Below are 16,536 nucleotides of genomic sequence, written 5' to 3' on the forward strand. Positions count from 1 at the left end.
GGGCCACCCTTTCCGCAGCGGCGGACTCGCAGCGCGAAATCCTGAGTCCCCGGGCTGGGCGGGAGTCACCCGCACCCCCACAGCCGACCGCGGGCCCTCAGCCACATGCAGCTTGGGCGAAGTTTGCCACATCCCGCCGCCCTGCCCCGCGGCTCCCGGCCAGCCTTGGAGGGAAAAGCTGTTTTCTGGAGTTTTCCTCCAGCGTCTGGCTGGGCGCTGTTCTCTCTCCTTCCTCCTGTTTTAGCGCCCACCGAGGCCTCCCGGCCCTTCCTTGGCGCTGGAGGAGAGCAGTGCTCATCTCGAGCTGACATCTGTTCTCACCGGGTCATCAGGCGTATCCTGCCGGTGCCTCCCTCACACCTATCCCAGCCCTCCAAGTTCTCCATGTCAGAGAAAGGGACACCACCCACCCGAGGCCCCAGGACCCTCCCGCATGCCACCAGCCAAGTCTAATTGTTACAGACAGACATGAGCAGAGCAGGGAGGATGGGCCGGGTTCAGAAGGTCACCAGGGCAGAAAGCACCGGGTGCCTCGCAAGGGGCAAAACTGGGAAAACAAAACCTCCTCCCCGGTGTGACTTTCCTGCCCTAGCATATCGCTGCGCATGCAGTTTAGACCCCCTGACCTTTTCCTCCCTAAAGATAACATCTAGGCCTCAGCTGTATTTCAGCTCCAGGCCCAGAAAAGCAGCAAAACTGGACAAGTGAAGCCATGGCTGCCTTAGGACCAGCTGCATTGACTAATGAGCCCCTACCGGCCCCAATCAATCAGCGGAGACCATGACCCTGAAAGAGCACACCTGGAAAGCTGATGAATATGCTATTGAGACCCTTCCCTGAGACCTCCCCTAAGATTTCCACCTGCAAGAGAGAGCAATATTCTCAACACAAAGGACCCAGCCCGAACTCTCCCCCACCCCCCCACCCCAGGGAGTAGGGAGGTCCTTCCCTCCTCTCCCCCACAGGCACCATCTCCTAAAGCTGAGACTTGCAACCAGGGGAGAGTGGGCAGCAGCAGCTCATCCCAGGCTAAACCCCTGAACTTATTTCCGAGGCCCCTTTTCTCTGACTTCCCAGTGAGCCAAAGCAGCCCAGCCTAGGCTCTCGTGTTGCTTTTTTTTACTTAAAAAACAAAACAAAAACACATTTTTATTGATTTCAGAGAGGAAAGGAGAGGGAGAGAGAGATATAGAAACATCAATCATCAGAGAGAATCATTGATTGGCTGCCTCCTGCACACCCCCTACTGGAAATCAAGCCCACAACCTGGGCATGTGCCCTGACCAGGAATTGAACTATAACCTCCTGGTTCAGAAGTCGATGCTCAACCACTGAGTCACACCGGCTGGACCCTAAGTGTGTTTTTGCTGAACTACTAGACAAAATGGCCTGTGATGAGAACGACTGATACTTCACATTATTGTTATTAGTATGATTTACGTATATTCTCATGTGAGCCTCAAAACAGGCTCAGCACTTAATAGGTATTTAATACCCATTTGCTGAAAGGATTTCACAGATGAGGAAACTGAGGCACAAATGGGTTTCCCCATTTACTGAGGGGAAAACGAAGCCTAGAGGAGTTAAGACCACAAAACTGCTCGCTGCAGCTGGTCTCTCTTCTCTCTCTTTTTATCCAACCTTTGCACGCCAGGTCTAAAACACAGACCTGGTTGTTTATTGCACTGCTTCCCCCACAGACCACAGGATAGGGCTTTTTCTCTTCTATGGGCATATTTCATAATTTCGCCCCAACTGACTTCCCATTTCCTGATTTTTCACTTCCTTTCTTTACCCATGATCCCACCGAGCATGTCAACCCTGTCCAACGTCTTTAGTTTCCCAAATGAGCTCAGAATGCCCTTCATTCCCAGACCCCACTTGCCTGGCACACTCCTGCATATCCTTCAGTGCCAGTGCAAATGCCCCTCCCTTTGGCCCAGCCTCCCAAACTGTTGATTGCTGGTTCTCCTGAGCCCCACCCCCTCACCCTCTTGGAGCACCCCTCTGCAGTAGTTCTGAGTGGGCTACATCGTAAGCATTGGCTATCACACCTTTCCAGCTTTGCCTGTGCCTGGCATATGAGAGACTCGGTCAATGTCAGTGAAGTGGGTGGCTGAGTGGCTGCAGAGACAGCAGTGGAGCTGAGAGGCCCTCTTACCCTGGGGACTGCGCACGTATCAGAATCCCAGCTAATCCTATTCTGCAGAACTAGTCTCTCATCTCCTGGAGTGCGTCCAGGACATCTGGCCTGGCCGAGCGGGTCCCTCTTTCAGCAGCCTGGCTCCCCTTAGGGGAGAAAATGTGGCTTCTCAGGGACTAATGCCTCTCACTGCCAACACAGCCCCTCCTGTAGGTACTGAGCAAGCTCTGAATGCATATTTTATTTATTTTTAAATTTTATTTATTGATTTGAGAGAGAGAGAGACATAGGTTTGTTGTTTCACTTATTTATGCAGTCATTGGTTGTTTCTTGAATGTGCCCTAACCGGGGATCAAATCCACAACCTTGGTGTATCAGGACGCCACTCTAACCAACTGAGCCTCACAGGCCAGGGCTGAATGCCCATTATAAGTAAATAGATGGTGATGTGTAAGACATATCTATGTGAGGCATCATGGTGGAGAGGCCCTGGAGGCAGACTGCTTCATCACTCCCTAGTTCTGGGACCTCTTTGTGCCTCAGTTTCCTCATCTGTGAAATCCCTTCAGCAAGTGGATAGTAAGTACCTATTAAAGTGCTGGGCATTGTTTTAGGGGCGAAGGATAAATAATATATATGTGATCACTATATAAACTGAATGCCTATTGTACACTAGGCACTATGATGAGCCCTTTATATTAATTGTTCTACCTGATTCTTATAACAGCCCTATAAAATTACTACTGTTAGATTTGCTGATGGGGAAACCAGGGCTTGGAGGGTTAAGGAAGCTGACTATGTTCACAGAGCTGATGGGTGACTGTTTAAACAGGAGCCTGGGTTCTTTTATATACTTTCCTATATTTTATTCTCAGTTGCTTTTACAGGGACCCAGAAATGTTACATGATTTGCCCAAAGAAACACAACCCGTAAGTGTAAGTGTGGGGACTCAAACCTAGGTTGTCTGACCCCAATTTCAAGGCTTTCCCCTCAGCAAACCCCCTGGAGGGACATCCTCAGTGCCCTCAGGGTGCCAATCTTGAGAAGGGCTGGGGCTAGAACAGGCAACTAGGGGGCCGAATCTGCGTGCTAGACTGATGACAAACTATCTCTGTGAGTGGGGAACCTAACTGAATAAACATGTAAAGAGAAGAATCATTTCTCTTCTAAAAAAAAAAAAAAAAAAAGCATTTGAAAAGTTGAGGGTTGGGCGCCACCTGGTGGGCCTAGACCTTCAGCCTCATCCGCCAAGTCACTCCTTACAAGGAAATCAATGCCCTGGTTTTGGGGAGATATTTTTAGCCTCTGGAATCTTGAAGACATTCCAAGGGGTGGTTCAGCAGACTCTGCAAAAACGTAGCCGTGCACAAAGATCTTGATTCCTCCAACTCAACAAATATGGCCTAAGCACCTGTGGATGCAAACAATCTGGCTGAAGAATGCAGGAAGAGGACCACCTGCCCTCAGAGTGTTGGCACTTTGCTGGCAGGGGAGAGACCGTTGTGGACACAACATAGAGGGATACATGAGAACTACACGGAAAGTACAAAAGGGATGGAGGATGTATGTGTGATGGAAGGGCTGGGGAAAGCTGCAAGAATGTAGTGTCATTTGAAGATGGACAGAGTTTTGGCAAGCAGAGAGGGGGGATGGGTGTTATTGGGTGAGGCGGTCCACCATGGATTCTGAGCATCCCTGGATATCATCACCCGGTATGCCAAGAATGCAAGGCCTCTCTCCCCAGCCAGTCAGTGTTGTGTTTGCGGCCAACAACTTTGAGAAATGAGGGAACAATTCCTCTAAAACACAGAGCAGGCTTGCTTGCTGCTTACTATAAAAGTGGTTTAGGTAAAAGGGGACAACGGTGGGAGTACCAAGCTTGGTACTCCTCCGCTATGATGCAACCCCCCTGGACGTGTAACATCCACTTGCACCGCTCTGTGCTTCTCCCATGAAACTTGGGAACAAGGGGAGGAGAGGGAACAATGGTGCGCATGCTGCTTGCTATGCCAAGGTGGTAGGTCCTTTGTCTCTGGCTCAGCAATCCTGTCTTCCGTCAGCATTTATAAAACAATAGCAGACTAGCTGATTTCGCTGGTAAGCAGTGTGAATGCCAGACCCTCACAGGTGTTCTGAGAGGGAACAGTGTGGGCAGAAGCAGGGCCTAGGTTGCTGAGGGAACAAGGAGCAGTGATACTTGATGGCTACTGTAAGCTCCGATGTCCAGAGGGGAAGGAACAACTACTGTTCAGTCCATTCTGTTTTGTCTTCAGCCTCTGGGCTACTGTAAACATACCGCACATATGTACTCAACGCACATTGATTTAACACCTGTTTTGTGTTTAACACTTGACACAAATCAATTAACAGCAGAGGCAAAATGCATAATGAGAAAGATGGGTGCCTTCACCTGTAGAATCTTGCCTTGAATTTTATCATTAAATTACTAAATAAGCATTTCCTGAATACCTACTATGTTCCTGGCACCTACTATGTACCTACAATTATGTGCCTGAGCTGGAAGAGGCCTTAAAAATAATTTGCTCCAGGCTTTTCATTTTATGGAGGACGGGTACTGAGGCCCAGAGAAGGTAAGTGACTTGTTCAAGGTCACACAGCTGGTTGATGTGAGCACCAAGTTTATAACTGAGGTCTCCTGATTCATCCAGTGCTCACTCTGTGACACCATTGGGACAGCACCCAGACAGGAAGTTCCTGGAGGCTACAAGGTAAGGGGCTCTATAAGTCAGGCCAGCACATGCCCTCTCACCTGTGGGCTAAGTGGCTCACGCCTCCAGGCCTGTTCCCAAGGTGGCTCCCACCAGGCTATGGGAATAGGGGCCCCTGGGTGGAGTTGGGTGGGACTTTGGATGGCTCTTGAGCTTGTTAATCCAGCCCCCAAGGAATACTTGGCCTTTGCTGGGGCCATAAAGCACCTTTGGGCAAAGGCAAAGGCCATGCAATGGGCCTGGGCAAGTGGTGAAGGCATTTGACTCTGGCAAAGCTCAGCCCTCACTCCCCAGGGGAAGCTGGCCAGGAGCCACAGGTACCTCCTGGGGCTTATCCTCATGTGAAGCCACCCTGCACACTGGCTGGCAAGGCTGGGTCCGTAAGATGGTGGGTGACCAAGATAGGTGCCCCTGAGACCATGTTATTAAGCAGCTGCCCATGACATGAGGTTACCTCCTGCTGGGACCTGTGATGGGGATGTGAAGGCCCAACAGACCACATTCCTGGTGGGAAGGAGGGGCCTCACCTATGAGGATGGACAACCCGAGCCAGAATGGATCGAGCCAATCACACCACTCTGCCAGGCAGCCTTGGGTAAAAGTGGCAGTGGCTCAATACTAATAACTAACATTTCAGAGCACTCACCACGGGCCTGGCCTTATGCTAGGTACTTTCCACACTTGTTTCATTTGCTTTTCACAATAGCCTTGTGAGATAGGAGCTATTAAAACCATCTCCACTTTAAGATGAGGAAACCGAGACACAAGGAGGTTATATCTAATGGCACACAGCTATTGGAGAATGAAATGCAAATATTTGATTTCTGAATTCAGGCTTTTAATCACTGTATAGACCTGGGACTTAGGTTGGTCCAGGAGGCAAGACATCAGAGGACTGCATCTTAGTGGTACAAAGAAAATGGTCCCGCCCTCGCCGGTTTGGCTCAGTGGATAGAGCGTCGTCCTACGGACCAAAAGGTCCTGGGTTTGATTTCGGTGAAGGGCATGCACCTTGGTTGCAGGCTCCTCCCCAGCCCGGGCCCTGATTGGGGCTCATGCAGGAGGTGGCAACCAATCAATGTGCTTCTCTCACATCAATGTTTCTCTCTGTCTTTCCCTCTCTCTTCCACTCTCCCTAAAAGGCAATGGAAAAATATCTTCCAGTGAGAATTAACAAAATAAAAATACAAAAAATAAAGTGGTCCCAATTTTGTAGGGATAGTCAGCGGTTAGGGGACCAGACAAGAGGCCATAAGTGTGGGTGTGGTTGTTACGGCCTCAAGATCTGCACTTGGAGAGCCTGATGCTGTTTCCCTTCCTTTCTCATCTTGCTGTGCAAGTGGCCCCAGAAAAGGGAAATGTGTTCCCTTTAATTCCCCAGCTCACCCTCAGCTGGAGCTTTAAAGCAGGAGGAGTAGACCCCAAGGGCTAGGCTGGTGCCAAGGGTCCCTATCAAATAATGCTCTGTGCTGGGTGTTTAACCTGCATCACCTCCTTGGCCCTTGCAACAACCTCGTGAGATAGGTAATTCATTACTTCCACTTGGCAGTTGAGGAAAATGAGATTCAGACAGACTGAGCTAGGAACTAAATTTAGGTCTCCAGACCACTAGACAGCTGCCTTCGAGTCCCTGAGTCTGCTTTCACAGTGAACTTTCCCCCAAAGTCCAGTCTCACAATAGACTCTTTCCCAGTCATTATCCACTCAAACCACCCAGCAAAGCAAATGTGGTCTCCCCTCCACCACCGCTTGGGTTTCCAACCTCCCGTTACCACTGGGACCTTTTAAAGATGTGGGAGTCGTGGAGATTTCCCCAACTCTCATTTTCTCTCTACTGACAGGAAACACCTCCTCCCCAACCTAGACAGGTAGAGTGGGACACTGCTGCCACAGTTCAGAGATCAAAGGTCACATAAGCCACTAGAGACTTAATAGGAACTTGCCCTGACCCATCAGGAAGATGCCAAAATAGCCAGTATCATGGCATTCAGGGATCAAGAGAAGCAACAAGAATCTTCTGTGGACTTGAAATGCTTCTGAAGGCCTGTCTCTCCCATGGGGCCTTCTCCCCACTCGCAGCCCCTGTGGGAGTAGTGGCTCTAGATATAGATGGTATATTTATACTATAAGGCTCTGCCCTTACTCCTCCTCCACTGCTGACCCCAGCTGGGCCTACCAGATTCCTTCTTCTGGAATCTGATGGAATTCCTGAATGGAGCTAGTGTTGGGTAACCAAAGCCAGTGCACTAGGCAAATTTGTGGGGAGTAGAAATTCTGGGTAGACAGAGGAAGCTGGTCTGCAGAAAAGGGTCTGGGTTCTTCAGAGAAACCGAATAGGTAGGTAGGTAGGTAGATAGAATAGATTTATTACAAGAAATTGGCTCATGCATTTATGGAGGCTGAGAAGTCCCAAGATCTGTAGTCAGCAAGCTGGAGAGCCAGGGGTGTCAATGGTGTATAGTTTAGCCTGAAGGCAGGAAAAAATAGCAATGTCCCATCTCAGTCAGGTAGGAGGCATTTTCCTCTTACTCATGGGAGGATCAGCCTTTATGTTTTATCCAGGTCTTCACCTGACTGGATGAGGCCCACCCACATTAGGGAAGGCAATTTGCTTTACTTGGTCTACCAATTCAGATGTTAAACTCATCCAAACACACACACACACACACACACACACACACAGAATAATGTTTAACCATACGTATCTGGGCAGCGCCCATGACCCAGCCAAGTTAACACACAAATTAACCACCACAGCCAAGTATGCAGAGACTAGAGATGATGAGAGCTGCCTATGACTTATTCCATGTTATTCCGCTGGACTTCATTTCTGCGAACTCACTGTTGCTTTAGAGTAGCCCCCTCCCCTCCACTTCACTTGAGCTAACTGAAACAGATTTCTGTTTCTTATAAGGGCATCATAATGAAGCAAGGAGACTAACTACTGGGATCTGAATCCTAGTTTCACTTTTGTTTGTTTGTGTAATGGCTACAAATTCTTTGATTCCCCTTCCATCAAGAGGTCTGGTCCATGATTCCTTCTGTGGAGAATGGCATGGAGAAATCAACATCTGGGTGCTAAATGTGCTATGCCTTTTGTTTTTGTGTGTGTTTTTAAAAAAAATATATATATATTTGTTGATTTTTTACAGAGAGGAAGGGAGAGGGATAGAGAGTTAGAAACATCGATGAGAGAGGAACATCGATGAGCTGCCTCCTGCACATCCCCTACTGGGGATGTGCCCGCAACCAAGGTACATGCCCTTGACCGGAATCGAACCTGGGACCCTTCAGTCCGCAGGCTGACGCTCTATCCACTGAGTCAAACCAGTTAGGGCTGTGCTATGCCTTTTGGAGAGACACTGCTTCTGGGCCCTCTCAGCAGACACAACTGGGAAATGTGTATGTTCGTGTGTTCTTGTGTATACATAGACATGAATACATTTGCACATATAAACATACATATATTTCTAGATTTATTTTTATATCTACTGCTTACCTATATATTAAAAACCATGAGTTTATACTTGCTATGAATTGAATTATATTTCCCCAAATTCATATGTTGAAGCTCTAACTTCCAGAGTGTCTGTATTTGGGTTAAAAAATACATAAGGATAAATAAGAGTGTCCATAGAGTGGAGCCCTGACCTGACAGGATTCGTGTCCTTATACCTCCAAGGTTAGTGCAGGGACACTCAAGGGGGTGCCAAGGGAAGCTGCTAGCCACTGTGTATTGCTGCTGCCATGTGCTATAGAACCCGGGTGCTGAAGAAGCTGTCCACGCTGCAGGAGCCTGGCACCTGACGAGCCACAAGTGCTCCAGGAGTGGGCACTGGAGAAGCATGAAGGAGCCTGGTGAGAAAGCACAGAACCAAAGGGAGAAACTCCTCCCAGAGTGCTTTACCAGCTCCCTCTACTGTCAAAGCTGAGCAGTGCGCCAGCTGGAAAAGGAGAGATAGTTACAGGACTGCTCCAGTGCAGGCAGTATCAAAGAGAGAATGGCACAGTCCACCCCTTTGGAGACTCAGCTTCCATATGCAACCTTCTGTATACATTTAGACTTCCATACAACAATGAAACAACTCCACATGTCCACCTAATGAGTTACAGCTATCTTTCTTACAAGAAGTTCTCACCCTCTCTCCAAAGTGAGGAGATACACAGTCCCAACACTCATTATTAAATACTTCTCAGATTGTCATAGTCCCATGGGCTATACTGTTACCTAAAAACTAAATTGAAACATGAACTTCCAACAACTTACATATAAAACGAAAACGGGAAGAGAGAGAAAAAGAAAAAAATGTTTAATATGTACAAAAATGCCATGTATACATAACAAACAGAGAAAAAAATATGCAAAACTACCACAGTTCCTGTTTTTATAATGGCCACAAAGCTGTTTTAGTAGTTACTAATGGTTTCCTAACTGCCTCATTTCTTCTACATTTATTAGTTGGCATTCCACTATCAGGAAGGCCTTTCTTGTCTCCTCTGTTTACTTATTTATTCATTTATTTATATTACTATTGACTTTGGTATTCTTTTTTTAAAAAAAATACATTTTATTGATTTTTTACAGAGAGGAAGGGAGAGGGATAGAGAGTTAGAAACATCAATGAGAAACATCGATCAGCTGCCTCCTACACACACCCCACTGAGGATGTGCCCGCAACCAAGGCACATGCCCTTGACCAGAATCGAACCCGGGACCTTTCAGTCCTCAGTCCAGCGCTCTACCCACTGAGCCAAACCGGTTAGGCGACTTAGGTATTCTTAATTTACTCATTGGGTTGTAACATGTTATTGTCATATTTTATGTTGATGCTCTGCAGTTGACTAATGGGAGTCCTAATAAACTTTGACACGTCTTTGACACATCTCTATCATTCTTTAAGTATTTCCATACTTTCCAGCACAAAATGTTCTAGGAACTTCTTGAACTTCCTCAACCCCAGTGGGAGAGTCGATGATTTCTCCAAGGAGCCATGACTCCTTCTGTGGAGAATGGCACTGAGAAATCAATATCTGGGAGCTAAATGGGCTCAGCCTTTTGGAGTGCCACTGCTTCTGGGCCCTCTCAGCAGACACAACTGGGAAATGTGTATGTTTGTGTGTTCTTGTGTATACACAGACATGAAAACATTTGCACACACAAACATACATAAATTTCTAGCTAGATTTATTTTTATATCTACTGCTTACCTATATATTAAAAACCATGAGTTTATACTTGCTATGAATTGAATTATATTTCCCCAAATTCATATGTTGAAGCTCTAACCTCCAGAGTGTCTATATTTGGGTTAAGAAAGTAAGTAAGGATGAATGAGAGTGTCCATAGAGTGGAGCCCTGACCTGACAGGATTCGTGTCCTTATAAGAAGAGACACCTGAGAGCTCTCTCTTCTCTACCATGTGAGGACACAGTGAGCCTGTGGCCATCTGCAAGCCAGGAAGAGAACGCTCACCTGAAACCAAATGGGTTGGCACCTGATCCTGGGCTTCCCCGCCTCCAGAACTGTGAGGAAATAAATGTTTGTTGCTAAGCCACACAGTCTGTGGTATTTTGTTATGGCAGCCCCGACTGACTAATACGATACTGACCTTTAATTCTAATGTGAACGAATGGTATTTTGTTTGCTTGCTTGTTATTTTTGTTTGTTTTTAGTGTTTCAATAATGTACCCTTTGCCTGCAGAACTTTGCTATTTTTGGCCTGTTCTGGTTGTAAGTTCAGAGAAGAGGGCTGTACGTTGCTGTGTGTAATGTCCTAAGCAGAAGGGCACTTAAAAAAAAAGTTTAGAATGGCCAGGATCATTTATCAAAAAAACAACAACAAAAAAACACACACACAGAGCTGACTCAAAGGTCACACTGTTGCTTTTCAGCTGAGTGTGAAAGTTCCCTCTGTACTCCCCAGAAAAAGACCTTAACCCAATTCCTGGTAAAACCAAGTCTTGGCTTGAAGTACTCCAGGGCTCTATCCCCAGAGGTGACCTTCTCTAAATAGGTCCCTGTCAGGGGTGGATCCCAGATCACCCTCTTCTGCGTGGCCCACACAACTGTGGAAGTGCCCCATCTTCTCATCAGAAATACTGAATCATGAAGCTGCAACAAAAGAAATGGTTCCATTGTGTGGTAAGGACATGGTCACATGCCTGCAAAAAATGTCTGGAGTCATTCTCCACCCAGCCTTAGTCACGTATGACCCAGAAGCCACAAGCTCCCAATACCCACGCTGGTATGGTCATCTGAGCTCACGACCTCAGAATTCCTAGGTCCTCCGAGCACTGATATGCCAAGAATGTGGCCGTTCTATTGCTTAGAATGGGCTACAGGAGTCCCTGGTTCAGGAGTCCCTGGTTCAGAAGCCCAGCCTCCCCGTTTCCAGACTACACAGTCCCCTCCTTAGCCAAGCAGTTGGCTGATAGGCTTCACAGCACTACTTTCTATTGGAGAACACTGCTGATTCCTTTGCTCTTTTCAATATTTTCCCAGGGCTTCAGGAAAAGCAAAGAGAAACCACGGTTCAAACCCTTTTAACTACAGCAAAGCACTTGCTGATGTTTTTGTGCAGGACAGAAAGCAGAAGCAGAGTCTGAGGGATGCGGAAGAACAGCTCCCAAACGTCCCTTCCACCTTGCAAACAGGGATCCACAGATCCTTTTGTGCAGGCTCTTACTCTTTCCCCCTCGGAACTTCTACAGAAGAGAAATACAATGACTACGAAGGTCAGCTCTGTAGAGCAAAGGAAGTCAGGACGACCCAGCTGCCTATTCCTGACCATTTTTGAACCAGTGCACAAACAACCCCTCATCTTCCAAGGAAGTAAACAAACATTTACCAAGAGCCATCCTGGAAACCCTGCAACTACCCCTGCCTCCTCCAACCCAAGTTCCAAGCTGCAACCAAAGTGACCTTCTAAGAACACAAATTTGTCGTGAGGATGGAATGAGCTAATATTTGTAAAGTGCTGACTGGCATTATTTGCACATTGAAGTGCTATTAAATGTCTCTGAGATAAATACACATAATGCTATTCCCCTTGCAGTGGTTCTCAACCTTCCTAATGCCGCGGCCCTTTAATACAGTTCCTCATGTTGTGGTGACCCCCAACCATAAAGTTATTTTCGTTGCTACTTCATAACTGTAATTTTGCTACTGTTATGAATCGTAATGTAAATATCTGATATGCAGGATGTATTTTCATTGTTACAAATTGAACATAATTAAAGCATAGTGATTAATCACAAAAACAATATGTAATTATATATGTGTTTTCTGATGGTCTTAGGCGACCCCTGTGAAAGGGTCGTTCGACCCCCAAAGGGGTCGCAACCCACAGGTTGAGAACCACTGCTTTAGCGGATCTTCAGAAGAAGAAACGGAAACTTCACTGCCTGCCTCTGCCTTCTGCTTCCTCACCGCTCTCCCTTGCTAGCCTTACTCCAGGCCTCATTTCAAGTCGGAAATTCCTTAGTCAAGCTGCCTGCTGACCTTAGCACATGCTGTTCTCTCTTCCTTAAAAACTTTTCCCAGTCCCTCTTCATGTGACCAACTTCATATCTCAACTTACATGTTACTTCTCCCTTGCAGGACCTCCCAAAGAGAGCTTAGGTTCCTCCATTTTACCCTCTTATTCCCAAAATTTTATCACAATTGTAATAACAAAATGGTTTAGGATTTTTAATACCTGCCTTTCTTACTAAACTGTAAATTACCCCAGGAGAGGGGCTTATAGGTGTGTCTAGTTCACTGCCTATCAAGAAACTCGGGCAGGGTGGATCCTTGTGGACCACGGTCGAATGAATAAAACCTTTTAAAATACTGTCTCATTTAGGTAACTGGCCCAAGTTTGCACAGCCAATCCAAGATTCGTATCAAGGCATTTTGGCTTTGAAGCCCACGGCCTGACCACCGCACTTACTGTCCATTCCTGTCCCTCAAAGCTGGAACCAGAACGTAAGTACTGGGGAGGCGAGCATAGGAGCTGCAGGTCTATGCTGAGGGCCGCACGCTGCAAGGAACCGGCGCGGTGCACACAGGCCTTGGGCCCAGGGGAGGGGGCACCTATCACGTGTACACTGCAGGGCCCGCCGCTGCCGCAACCCCGGGCAGGAATGCGGCCCCGCCCCGCTCCCGAGCCAGCAAAACCGCGTTCTCCCGGGGACTGACGTCAATGAAAGCGGGGCACCTCCCAGCGAGACGCAAGGGCGGCCGGGGGGCCGAGGGAAGGGACCTGGGCGGGCACGCCCCTCGCTGTTGCTCTGTCTCTGATTGGACCCGGGAATCTTCGCACGTAGGTTTCGAGGTCGGCGGAGGGAAGGGGGAGGAGCCAGAACACGCCCCTCACCCCTCTGTGGCTGCTGATTGGCCCGCGGAGTCGCCGCGTTCGGTTTTGGAAGGCTCGCTTTGGAGCTCCCGCAAGGCTCGCCTGAGGATTGGCTGGTCCAGGGAGCGCTGTGGGCCGCGGTTGTGAGAGGTGGCCGCCACGGCAGGCAGGTACGTAGGTCTGCGACCCGGCTCTCGGTGGGAGCGGGCGGGAGGGCGAGCCGTGAGAACGGGGGTGCCGCCGGACCTGAACCCCAGGTACACCTCGGGCCCGTGGTGCGCAGCGCCACGTCTGAGTCGCGGGGACCGACCTGTGCCGGGTTGTCGCCGTGTGGTATCGGCCAGGATACCCCCCAAGCTCTAGTTCTGTTGGCGGGTGCCTCCTGGTCCTAGCGAGCACCTTCGCGGCAGGAGCCCGGGGCTGCGCACGCCCTTTCGGAAGGCGGCAGGGGTTGGGGTCGGCGCATCTTCGCTTGCCCCATCCCGATTTGAGGTCTGTCGGCGCCGCCCTGCTTGGTGAGTAATCACGCTAATTCCCCACGGGCCATGGGGTGCCGATGGCACCGAGGCTGGCTGGGGAGACCTGGCTTTCGATCCCTCCGCCTTCCGAAACCGGTAGAAGCAGATAGCAGGCTGCGGGAGGGTTCAGAGCCTCCAGGGTCTTTCCTCTGAAGACCTTGGCACCCTCTGGTGGGAACAGAAATAACTAGATGAGAGCGAGCGCTGGGGTCAGACCTCTTGGGTTCATATCCTGCCTTAGCACATACTGCCTGTGACTTATCCTTCCTGAGCTTAGCTTTCTCATCTGTAAAATGGGTGTAACCCCTCAGAAGGGTGTCATGAGGATTAAAGAGATTACCCTTCCAACAGTGCTGGTTTGGACTTGTTTTGGAGCAAGGTGCCTCACCAGCAGCGATGATTAAAAGTCCGCAGATGACTCCATTCTCCCTTCACCCTCTTCTCCCAAGAGTGAAGGCCCCTTTGAGGGAGTTTCATGATAGTGGTGATGACGAACGTGGGTGGTTAAAAAGCCCTTTCCTTTATACCATTCATTCATAACGTACTGGGATGGGTACTTTCAGCATACTTTATCCCCTTACCCCCTTAAGGGTTATTTACTCTCACCATTTTGACAATGAACAAACTAAAGCAGGGGAAAACTGAGCTTGCCAAGGTCACCCAGATATCAGTGGCTCAGCCAGAATTCAGGTTCTTGAACTCTTGAAAAGTTATTCCTAGATCTAGTAGGAGTTTTTTCCAGGCCATATCTGAGACTTGGTCTAGGGAAGGGTCCAGTTCTCAAACCTTTTGGGACGGAGATTTGGAAGCCAACGTATGTCCATTTCTCTCAGGCATGCCTCCCTGAGACTAGGCCCTTCCGTGTGGGGGGCCCACACATCCGTTTGGACTGGGCCTCCCACTTGAGGAGCCACAGATTTTGGCTGCTGTCCAGTGGCATGTCTCTCCAAGGAAGCAGGCCAGGGCCACAGTGTTGACTTGGGCCTTGGGCCAGGGCCTCTAGTTCTTTTTCTAAGAGACCCTTGGCCTCCGATTGCAGATTATTACCACCAACAGGGTTATCTGGAGGGGGGAGCAGGTGGGGAGCCAGTTGCTGCCTAATTCACACAACTGTGTTCTGCCTCTCATGGTTATTTTCCACGACCCTGAGACCACGATAAGCATAGATAGGTGTCTAAACTGAGCTTCATACATTACAAAGACTGCTCACTTGTGCATCATATTTATAAATTGCAAATCATTACATGGTGAGTCACTTTTAAAATATATTTCTTTGTTAGATCTCTGTAGTTCCTTTATTGCCTGTTTCAAAACAAATTGAACTTTGTCATGTTCAACATTTGGTATTTACTTGGGGGTTCATTTTTAACCTAGTTTGTGTCAAAGTGAAGTATTTTGTAATTAGTCTTTACTCATTTGCTCACGGATCCATGCTTATCTTTTTTATGTCAGCTCTGAAAGATTCATTTGTAATTTTTTAATAGCCCTGTGGTTTCATTTTCCAGATTAAAAAGTACCATTGTTCAAATATATACTGACTTTCCAGGATGCAGGTCTTGTCCAGGAAATGAGGGGGGAAGTAACTATTGGACACATTGAGACAGGAAAAGTTTCTTCTGATAACAAAAGTGCTGTGATTCAGTTTTCCCCAAGTTTACAGTCTAATCCTACTTGATATCCACCAATTTTTATTCTCAGCCTCACTCTGCTGTCTGAATCTCAGGGTGAGAGGCAGAGCCAAAAGTGAGGATCCTCAAAATCTGGATGTCCCCCCACCCCCACTCTGCCCTTCACAGGTTCATAGAAGGTATGGTGAGGCTAGAGGCTCAGGCTCTCCCAGATGGTTTCTCATTGGTGCATTTGTAACTCACTGTAACTGGGCAGCTGGAGGGAGGGCCTTGGAGCCCTGGCAGAGGTGGCTGGGACTATCTGGGAAGTCAGGCTCCAAGCCATTTCCTCCCTGAGGCAGCTGCTGCTATTTGATCCTGTTGCCAGTCTCTCAAGAGGAGGGTGAGATTGTCTGAGTTTGAGAGGGGACATGCCCCAGAAGTCTGCCCCAGGCTTGGCTGTAGCCAGCCTAGGTCATTAGAGTGCTTTAGAGCAGTGAGTTCTGTCTTCTACCAGACCCTAACCCCACAGCCCACAGCAGCAAAACAGTGTCTGACGTCCAGGGAAGATTGAGAAGAAGGGGAGCTACTGGTTGGGGAGTCTTCTGATACCTAATTAGCCAGACCTGTCCACACATGTTGCTCGTAGGCCCTGGCAGGCAAGCAAACCATCTCTTCTTTGTTCAGCTCTAGACTCTCAACACTGGCACAGGCCTTCAGAGACCATAAGCATCAACCCGTTCTCACAGCTGGAAGAGGGAAGCAGGCCCACAGAATCCCGGAGGCCTCTCAGCCACTGAGTGGCAGAACTGGGGCTCAGGCCAGTCCTCTGGGTTGGGTTATAGTTCCAGATTTCTTCTGTGGAAGCTGGGGATCTTCCTCTTCAGAGTGCCACGAGTTCAAAGCTGAGGCAGCCTGTCACCCAGGGAACGGCCCTGATGTTATTGAAAAGATTAAAATAAATTCCACACCCCACCCCTGCCTCCAACATGGGATATTCAGTGTTCTTTCCCTGCTACTGGTAGGGTTTCCCTTTTGTGAATTAGCACTCCTCACAGACTAATGGGAAGAAATGTGCTTTGAGCTACTTGGCTGTGAAGACACCTCGGTTGCTTAAAAGCTTGGGCTGCAGTCAGACTAGGTTCTGGCCTTGGCTGAGTCCCTGCTTTATATCTGTGTCTCAGCTTCCCTTTGCTTCTCTG

The 16,536-nt window shown here is 48.4% G+C and overlaps 1 protein-coding gene and 1 long non-coding RNA gene across 4 annotated transcripts in view; both read left to right on the forward strand.

Annotated features, from left to right (window-relative positions):
* Positions 1 to 10,298: 10,298 nt before the first annotated feature.
* On the forward strand, positions 10,299 to 11,906 carry LOC111826296. 2 transcript variants are annotated; one of them, XR_002829577.1, is made up of 2 exons: positions 10,299 to 10,398; positions 11,376 to 11,906. It is a non-coding gene; the product is annotated as an uncharacterized LOC111826296 (long non-coding RNA). The 2 variants fall into 2 exon arrangements; XR_002829578.1 differs by lacking the exon at positions 10,299 to 10,398 and adding an exon at positions 10,892 to 11,015.
* Positions 11,907 to 13,244: 1,338 nt separating this feature from the next.
* AVPI1 (arginine vasopressin induced 1) overlaps positions 13,245 to 16,536 on the forward strand; it is a 7,950-nt gene continuing 4,658 nt past the window's right edge. The window contains exon 1 of one of the 2 annotated variants that reach the window (XM_006089959.3): positions 13,245 to 13,379. The gene's annotated coding sequence lies outside the window, so the exon portion shown is untranslated. Of the gene's footprint in view, positions 13,380 to 13,407; positions 13,725 to 16,536 lie in introns of those variants that run through there. The other variant, XM_014456902.2, reaches the window with a different exon arrangement.

Source organism: Myotis lucifugus, unplaced genomic scaffold (assembly GCF_000147115.1).
Source record: "Myotis lucifugus unplaced genomic scaffold, Myoluc2.0 scaffold_66, whole genome shotgun sequence".
In the NCBI taxonomy this organism is placed as follows: domain Eukaryota; kingdom Metazoa; phylum Chordata; class Mammalia; order Chiroptera; family Vespertilionidae; genus Myotis; species Myotis lucifugus.